Genomic DNA, 9,906 nt, shown 5'->3' on the forward strand with positions numbered 1-9,906 from the left:
TGTATGTATGTATGTATGTATGTATGTATGTATGTATGTTTGGATCGACCTGTGAAGATCCGGGAGAGAATTGATCTAAAGCAACCATGCTAGCCGGAAGAGGCGACTAACGGGATCGGGTGGTCAGGCTCGCTGATTTGGTTGATGCATGTCATCGTATCCCAATTGCGAAGAATCGATGCTCATGACGTCAATCACTGGATTGTCTGGTCCAGACTCGATTATCTACAGACCGCCGTCATATAGCTGGAATATTGCTGAGTGCGGCGGTAAACAACAAACCAACCGTGGTCGGATCGGGTGGTCAGGCTCGGAGGGTTATGTTTCATAGTACCCTGACGGAGTTGAATGTTGCCCACAACGTCTGGGTTGTCAGATGCAGAGTCGATACTCAACAAGCCCCCTTCATGTCGCAGAAATATTGCTGCGTGCGGCGTTAAACGTCAAACTCACTGTGCATCAAGAAATAAATTAGAAGTTATTATTTTTCAAAATTTCATTGTACATGTATATCTCATTGTGCAAGTGTGTGCATTTCAAAAGTACTTCTCAGAACTCTTATAAAGTTTAATAGCTTCTCTGTGAACTTGCTGTTTACCATGTTAATACTTGCACACAAATGTGTTCCCCGGTAAGTGTTAATTATCAATAAATCGTGGTTACCGGTCATTTAACAAGAACCGCCTCCGTGGTCTAATAGAGTAGAGCGTCCGCCTGGAGAGCGGAAGGTCCGGAGTTCGATCCCCGGCCGCGTCATACCGAAAGACGTTAAAAAAGGTACGCTCGGCATTAAGGGGCTAAAACAAGGACTGGAGGTAGGAGCTAGCACTTAGCACTCTAAATCTCACTCGCTGAAACACTTTCGATGACTTTCCATCTACCGACCATAGTGCCACAATACACAAGAAAAATTGTATGCGAGTCATCAAGACGGCAGCAACTAATTGCCATGTCTTTATTAAATTTAAACTAAAATATTTTTCCAACAATGTTTAATCAACACAGGCATGTTTACACTCTTATAAACAATGATAGTTCCAATTAATTCCATGTTTTTTCATCTTACACCATGTGTTTGTACGACTATGCGATTTCCCTCTCACATGCTGAATTTAGTGAGCACGGTCTTCCCACGGTAAATGAGCACAGTAGCCTATTCAGGCCAAATGGTCGCCGAGCTAACCACTGTTGTGATGAACCGGCACGTAGGCCCTGTCTCCCTCCCATTATTGCGGTAAACTTTATGTTATATATTTCAGGATTTAAATAAAAACAAGCTGAACAACTAACAACATATCGGGAACTTTAATATAAAGAAGACAAAGATATGACATGTTACGAACAAAAGTTTAACAATATATGCATGCACTTTTTATTCAATTACCGAAAAGTCCCATAGACTTTTCAAAAAGCTATTATTACAAATAGACCCCGGAGGCATGCCCTGCAGCTGTGGAATTAAGCATTTCAATAACAATAAATCTCCATCTTCCATTACAGCATCACCGTGCCTTTCCACCATCAATCACCATGCACACCACAGAGAACCATCAGCTCTCGGGTCTGACCCCCATCCATCAGCTTGTCTGTGGATGTCGTACAAGCTATGGTTGGCATGACCCGGCTGCACGGGCCATATGTACAGTGCACATAACCTGCGTCAACATAGCTGACACGCCCCTTGTTGATTGGTGTGACTTATTAACGGGCATACAGCAAGCAGTCAGTCCTGGGCTAGCGTCACTGTGTTATCTGATGTGTTCATAGAAACTATATCAGTATGTTATCAAGGGACATACGTGCCGTGTTTGTTAGCCTTGTTAGCCTATATTTGATTCCGTTGAATAGCTGCTTCGTTATTGAAGTGAGTGAGTATAGTTTTACGCCGCTTTTAGCAATATTGCTGCAATATGTAGGCGTGGGAAACCAGAAATTGTACCATGTGGGGAAGCGAACACGGGCCTTCGGCGTGACGATCTAGCGCTGTATCCACTAAGCTAGCCGAGGCTCCATGTTCTTATGATAACGTAATAACGTCGAATGTTTGTTCATGAAGAGATATTTGATCATGTCTATGAAGACTACCGGCAAGTCCGCAAATCGTACAGGGTCACCTAGTAACATATGGTGAACAGGGAATATATAACTTGCAAACTGAATAAACACACAGTGGAATTTGTCTAAACCGGCCTCTAACTAATCCGGATCTCTTTCAATACAGGACCAAGGATTTGAACTAGGGATCTGACTCTTGTATAATTTGAAGTATTTTAGTCACGGCCTTGTGTGTTCATACCGCGACAGCAAGGGACGTAAATCCTACTAAATCTGAACCATTGTCTAAACCGGACTAAATTGTCTGTCTGGTTTCCGCAGATTCGACTATATGTGGTATTGTGTATTGTGCATTACAATGTTAATTGAGCCCATATAGGTTGATCCGGGTGTAAGCTTTACGCTTGTATATAGATGGTTGAGTGGAAATTGTTTAACATTCCACCTATATCACAGTGGCATAAACTTATCGAGTCTGAACCAAACAAACCAGTGACTGAAAGCATGAGCAACGTTTCATGACATCTTTCGACAAGCAAGGAATACTATTAATTACAGACGGGTCAGCGTTCCCTCCAGAGTCTCGGTTAACTGCCGGCTGCTGAGTTGGAAAACTGCTGACTGCGGCGTTAACCTTCCACTCCTTCGTTGCACTTGGTGACAGCACGCACGGTAGGACAGCGTGGGAGAATCACTCAACCGATTCCAATCGTTACTATAATCAATACAGCATTCCAAGGAAACCGTTCTTATTGATTATAGATTATGACTGACAGTAATGAGTCATGTAACAGATATATCTGTTTAGATGATGTCTTCAAGACTAATATCATAATGACTATGGTTTAATGTAATGTTAATGGGCATGGATGGCCAGTCGTATAAGATGCCGCAATTCGCTGTGCTGAGTTGCGTCCCTTGGGCACGCCAGAAACCTATGATCGTAGATTCGAGTCCCGCTTCGCCCCGATTATGTTTGTTGGTTTGTCAGCACCATACCTGCGCTCGTGGGTTTCACCAAAGTGGTAAACGTCTAAGATATGCAGTGGTTCAAGGTTTATTCACAAACAGTTTGTTCTAAAGTTTGACAATGTCCACTCAGATGGATTGCACTGTCGCTATCTGGTACATTAACACATACGTATTTTATAGAAAAGATGGTAGTGTATATGAGTGTGTCACTTCATCAGTATTGCAGCTACATCACGGCGATTCATTGAACTAATAGCGCGGTGGCATAGCCGAGGGGTTCAAGCGTTCGCTCGTCAAGCCAAAGGCCAGCGTTCGATTCCTCACATGGGTACAATATCTGAATCCCACTTCTTGTGTCCCCCGTCGTGATATTGCTGGACTATTGCTAAAAGCGGCTTAAAACTCAACTCACACTTTCGCTTTAAATTCATTAAATCTGGACCAGGCAAACCAGTGGTTGATAACACGAGCAACCATCCACGCAGTGGGGTACGATCACACACGATCAGTATCTTACACACTGTTGCCAACCAAACCCCACTTTAGCCTCGAAATGTTTATTAATTTCTGATAAATGTGATAATATCATATCTTTATACTTACTGTAAGTGTTCGCGATTTGGAGAAAGCATATAGTATCGGTTATACTATACTACTCAAAAGAAGTTACGTACCACCCGATCCTTTCATATGACTGATGTTAATTTGTTATTTCATATTACTATAGCATGGCATGGCAGTTTAAATATAGTAATAATAGAATCGGGAGGTTCTTAACTTCATTTGAGTAGTATATATAGGTTGTCCTATTGAATAGCAATGGCTCGCTGATTTGGTTGATGCATGTCATCGATCCGAATTGCGTGGATCAATGCTCATTATATTAATCACTGGATTGTCTGGTCCAAGCTCGATTATTTATGGGCCACCGTCATATAGCTGGAATATTGCTGAGTAAACAACAAACAAACAAACATAGAATAGCGGCGTAAAACCACACTCACTCTAAGCTCACAGCCAACCTGTAGACAATGGAAGAACTGTGTGTACGGTAGTCATCTATCTTTTAGTTCCATGCATGTTCGAAAATAGTTTTCGTAATCATATGACAAATTATGAGGGAAATACATTATATATCTGCCAGTGTTTTAGGCCTAAGTGGACGTAATACAAGTGGATACAGACAAATGTACATATACATGGACTAGCAAAGGGTTAGGGCCATCCTCCCATTGCTCTCGTGTTGTCTATAGCCACTGTACCTTGATATGTACATACAACTTTCCATGTACATTTCAATGAAATTGACATCCGGGTCCTGCCTTGAACACGTCATGCATTATACATGCACATTGTCATACCCGCTTTGTTCTACCTGCACAGCGGGGGATAATCAATAACTCACAATGAAGATGTTCTTACTGCTGTATATTTTATATAAGCATTCCTCGGAATCACATGGTACATCGCTTTCACAATAGTAAGCACCTGTTGAGAGTTCGGGTATCTGTTATTAACATCGTTTATCGTCCCACATTATTTAGAGAGTGAGTGAGTGTGGTTAAACACCGCTTTGGGCTGAAATTTCCGTTGTCACGCCGTGTCAGCATGATATGAGAAAAGCGAAAGGGATGACTACATTGAAACGGCTGGTATCATTATATTGATTAGATATAATCATTGGCTGTAGCTCACTCAAACAAATAATGGATAGTTATACTTTGCTGGAAGAATTTTCTGTCAATCAGGTCTCCAGATAAGGTAAGCTTTTTCGTCAGGTTTCATATTTCATTTACATGTATATTTTATACGGCCAGTTAGCTATCAAATGTACAAAACGAGATTCTATGCAACCACTTGAACTATAAAACGTAGAAACAAGACTTTATGCAACCCGATAAGCTATAAAACGTAGAAACAAGACTTTACACAACCACTTCAACAATAAAACGTATAAACAAGACTTTATACAATCTCTTCAGCTATAAAACCTAGAAACGAGTATTTATACATCCACTTAAGCTAAAAAACGTACAAGAAGAATTTATACAGCCACTTGACCTATAAAACGTACTAAGAATTTATGCAACCTGTTAAGCTATAAAACGTAGAAACAAGACTTTATACAACTACTAATGAGTGCGGCGTTAAACAACAGACAAAACAACCAGTTCAACAATAAAACATAGAAACAAGACTTTACACAACCACGTTAACAATAAAACATAGAAACAAGACTTTACACAACCACGTTAACAATAAAACATAGAAACAAGACTTTACACAATAATTCAATCTAAAAAACGTAGAAACAAGAATTCATACAACCACTATAGCTAAAAAAAAACGTTAAAAAACGCTTTACACACTTAGCTAAGACATACAAATAAGACTCTTTTCAGATATAGATTGTGTACAAGATTGTGTTATACAAGAGGTAAAGCCCAGAAGAGCTACTGATTGCAGTGCTACACACAATTACTAAATCCACTAAACATGGATCTAACACTGAATATATTCACCGTAACAACCTCACCCGAAGGTACATGTAATACACGCGCTCTTAAAATATAAACGAGTGTGCCTTCGGACGATGGTTCTCGCGGACCGCGTAGCTTGTGAATGAAAGGGTATATTGTATTGAACTGTATACAGAGTTATTCCCCTTTAGTTAAAGCGGGAATATGCGACCTTACACACCGCTTTCGTGGATGTGTGGGCTTATGTCTAACACTCAACTCTGTGTGTTTCCACTATGTCCTTTTGACCTTTCAGAGATTGTTTCCAGATACATGTTTTTGTCATAGGGGATCTTAAGAGGCTCTAAAAAAGCACGCCGTGTCTTTTACTGTTAATGTTGGCATATTCGTCTTTGTAATGTCACAGTAACATACTACTTCATGAGTATGCTACAGCTGGGGGTGCGAGTAGGGGTGGGAGTAGGGGGTGGGAGTAGGGGTGGGAGTAGGGGGTGGGAAAGAGGGGCTGGGAGTAGGGGGTGGGAGTAGGGTCGGGAGTAGGGGGTGGGAGTAGGGTCGGGAGTAGGGGGTGGGAGTAGAGGTGGGAGTAGGGGGTGGGAGTAGGGGCTGGGAGTAGGGGTGGGAGTAGGAGTGGGAGTAGGGGTGGGAGTAGGGGGTGGGAAAGAGCGGTTAGGAGTAGGGGGTGGGAGTAGGGTCGGGAGTAGGGGGTGGGAGTAGGGGTGGGAATAGGGGGTGGGAGTAGGGGCTTGGGCGGAACCAAGCACTGGGAAAGATGTATATTACTCTGGAGACAAATGGATCTGTCAATGCAATACTATTTAATATGTATGGAAAAAACAATTTTTCACTATTGTACCGTGAATGAATTTATACACGCGGGCAAATATGCATTTGAAGTAAATTACATCAGGTATATTGATTGTGCAAAAGTGTATTTGTTGTGTTGGGAAAGATTCAACTTTTAGCTTCATATGACCGGAAGGTCTATGTCGAACTAATACACAATCATCCTTGTGATGCCAGTCTTGTATATTGTCTCATATTCCCATGTGACCCCATCGAATCATTAACTGGTTGTTTTGCACCCTTCCAAATTAGTTTCTCTAAATATCAAAGACAAACACCACTTACAGAAACAGAGTGAGTATTTATTTATCTTTATCAACATTTTTTATTCCTGTGCATGCGTATAAGGCTAAAGTGAGTGCGTTTGGTTTATGCGGTTTTATATATATATACATATATTTATCACTGTATGTCAGTTTTGTTGTGGTTGGAAAGCCCAAATTGACGCAGCGAGTTGCGATGTTTTATACCACCGCTAGAGTGAAAAGAAAGGAAAGAAACGCGTGAAAACACGGATATACACTGGAAGAAACTGTTCCACATAAACACGTACAGATACGGATTTACACTGGAAGAAACTGTTCCACATAAACACGTACAGATACGGATATACACTGGAAGAAACTGTTCCACATAAACACGTACAGATACGGATATACACTGGAAGAAAGTGTTCCACATAAACACGTACAGATACGGATTTACACTGGAAGAAACTGTTCCACATAAACACGTACAGATACGGATATACACTGGAAGAAACTGTTCCACATAAACACGTACAGATACGGATATACACTGGAAGAAAGTGTTCCACATAAACACGTACAGATACGGATATACACTGGAAGAAACTGTTCCACATAAACACGTACAGATACGGATATACACTGGAAGAAAGTGTTCCACATAAACACGTACAGATACGGATATACACTGGAAGAACATGTTCCACATAAACACGTACAGATACGGATAGACATCGGAAGAAACTGTTCCACATAAACACGTACAGATACGGATAAACATCAGAAGAAACTGTTCCACATAAACACGTACAGATACGGATAAAAATCGGAAGAAACTGTTCCACATAAACACGTACAGATACGGATAGACATCGGAAAAACTGTTCCACATAAACACGTACAGATACGGATATACTCTGGGAGAAACTGTTCCACATAAACACGTACAGATACGGTGAGACATCGGAAGAAAGTGTTCCACATAAACACGTACAGATACGGATAAACATCGGAATAAACTGTTCCACATAAACACGTACATAAACGGATAATGATTGGAAGAAACTGTTCCACATAAACACGTACAGATACGGATATACATTTAAAGGAATAGTTCAATATACATGTTTGAAGATATGGAGTGTGTGAGTGACAATGGTTCTACGCCGCTTTTAGCAATACTCCAGCAATATCACGGCACGGGACACCAGAAATGGGCTTCACACATTGTACCCATGTCGGGAATCGAACCCGGGTCTTGGCATGACGAGCGAACGCTTTAACCACTAGGCTACCCGACCGCCCCTGCAGATACGGATATACATTGGATGGAACTGTTCCACATAAACCTGTGCCCTGGCACAAATTTTACCAACAAGACCGGCGAGTTATTTGTTTCTCTCTGGCTGGATTCTTTTTCTTTTTAATTATTTTGAACACCTTTTCAAACTGTTTCCAAATGCACCTTCTCGTATGTTTGCGGGAACAGAAGAAACAGAACATTCCAGTTTTATCACCAAAGACAGCGTTGACGTTATAAGTCAATATTTTGTCAACGCAGTACTGCGCACTTAATTAAAAAAACACAGCAATCAATCATGGCACAAACTGGTCCCACGTGGAGGTGTGCGGTGATGCAACTCCCATTGTCAACACTAGAAACACCCCCATGTCGTCACCGCATACAGCTGAGCTCTTTTGTACACATCCAATTAACGCCGTGAGATTCACGTCAACGCTGCTGAGTTATATAATGAAGCTATTCCAACTGTGTACAGGGCTCAGTTCTCACTGTTGTAGCATGTTGATGTCAATGAGTTCACGAGACAGCTGCCATGATGAGGTGAGTTGTATTGAATTTGTGCTGTGATTAAATCTACATATATGTCAACAAAAGAAAGATGCTAAAAATTTAGGATCCGTGTTATTGAATTCATACTAATTATGAATGATGATATTAACTAAAGAACCTAAGTTAGGAAGATACCGTAAAATACCTTCAATGCCTGCTGGTATCCATTCTCGTATCTGTTTTAAATACAGTAGATAACATGGATGACATTCTTTGTCGTGGATGTCAATTCACAGTTGGTTCTGGAACAAAACCTATCACTTCAAAGTCTTGGGAAAGGGCTTATTTGACGTTATGGATGGGGTAAATATTTTATCTTTGTTGGCAGGTGTGTCATTTGACCTTCTATGATAAATGTGGTCCCTAACACTGGCATGTGATCAAAAAGCCCCTTCACTTGAAAGACTTCCTTGAAAGACTTTGCAATGCCTAGCCTCAGTCGTAATGTTTCGAAAAGAATACAAATTCCATGTTTCTTAACAATTATTCTATTACCCATCAATACAACACTGATGCAATACTGTGGTAACAATCAATTTGGCCTGGAGGAAACAAGTACCCCGACGTCGGGGATATAACGCTAAATATTAGTGACCTAAAAGTCTCCATAATCATAAGGCATCTCTACTAAGGGAACGTCTGTGGAACGATTCCGGCTGTATCATCAGTATGTTTTTTGTGAATCACAATTATAAATAGTGCTGATACCAGGTGTTCGCGAAAAGCTGAGCGTATCCTGTCCCACCGATTGCACACGTCACAAACACACGGAAAGGCAAGTCAATTTTTCACCTGAAAAAAAACACACCGGAACATATGGTACAAGTCAAAATATGGAATTGCATCAGGCATAATAATGTTTGTCACTTACGCGTCAAATTTGAAAATGTCCTCCATAAAAAGTGTTGAAAGCTTTGCTGATGTCTGAATGTTGTAGCGCCGCAATGCGCTGTGCAGAATTGCGTCTCTTGGGCATCGTAGAAACCTATGATTGTGGGTTCGAATCCCGGTTCGCCCCGATTATGTTTCTAGGTTTGTCAGCACCATACCCGTGCTCGTGGGTTTCACCGAAGTGGTAAACATCTGAGACCTGTATCACTTGGGGCTTTCCTCCCACATTAAGCTGACACGCCGTGATATGACTGGAATACTGTTAAAAGCGGCGTTAAACACAACTCACTCATCCTGAATGTTGTAACCTTAATCAAACAACTTTTGGTGTGCGTTTTCGTGAGCAAGGATTTTCAAGATGTAGATTCGTTCTGTATAAAGGCAGTCGGAGATGTCAAGTCCGACATGGATCATGTAAACCAGTGATCGATAGTATAAGCATCGACCGGGGCCATAAGAATACGAGATCATACTTATACAAGTTACAAAACCGAATCTCTGCATACAGTCCTCCTTCCACGCTGGTAGACATTTTATTCATCAGATCCCCGTTTAAGTCGCC

This window comes from Haliotis rufescens, unplaced genomic scaffold (assembly GCF_023055435.1).
Source record: "Haliotis rufescens isolate VD_foot unplaced genomic scaffold, xgHalRufe1.0.p SCAF_2, whole genome shotgun sequence".
In the NCBI taxonomy this organism is placed as follows: Eukaryota; Metazoa; Mollusca; class Gastropoda; order Lepetellida; family Haliotidae; genus Haliotis; species Haliotis rufescens.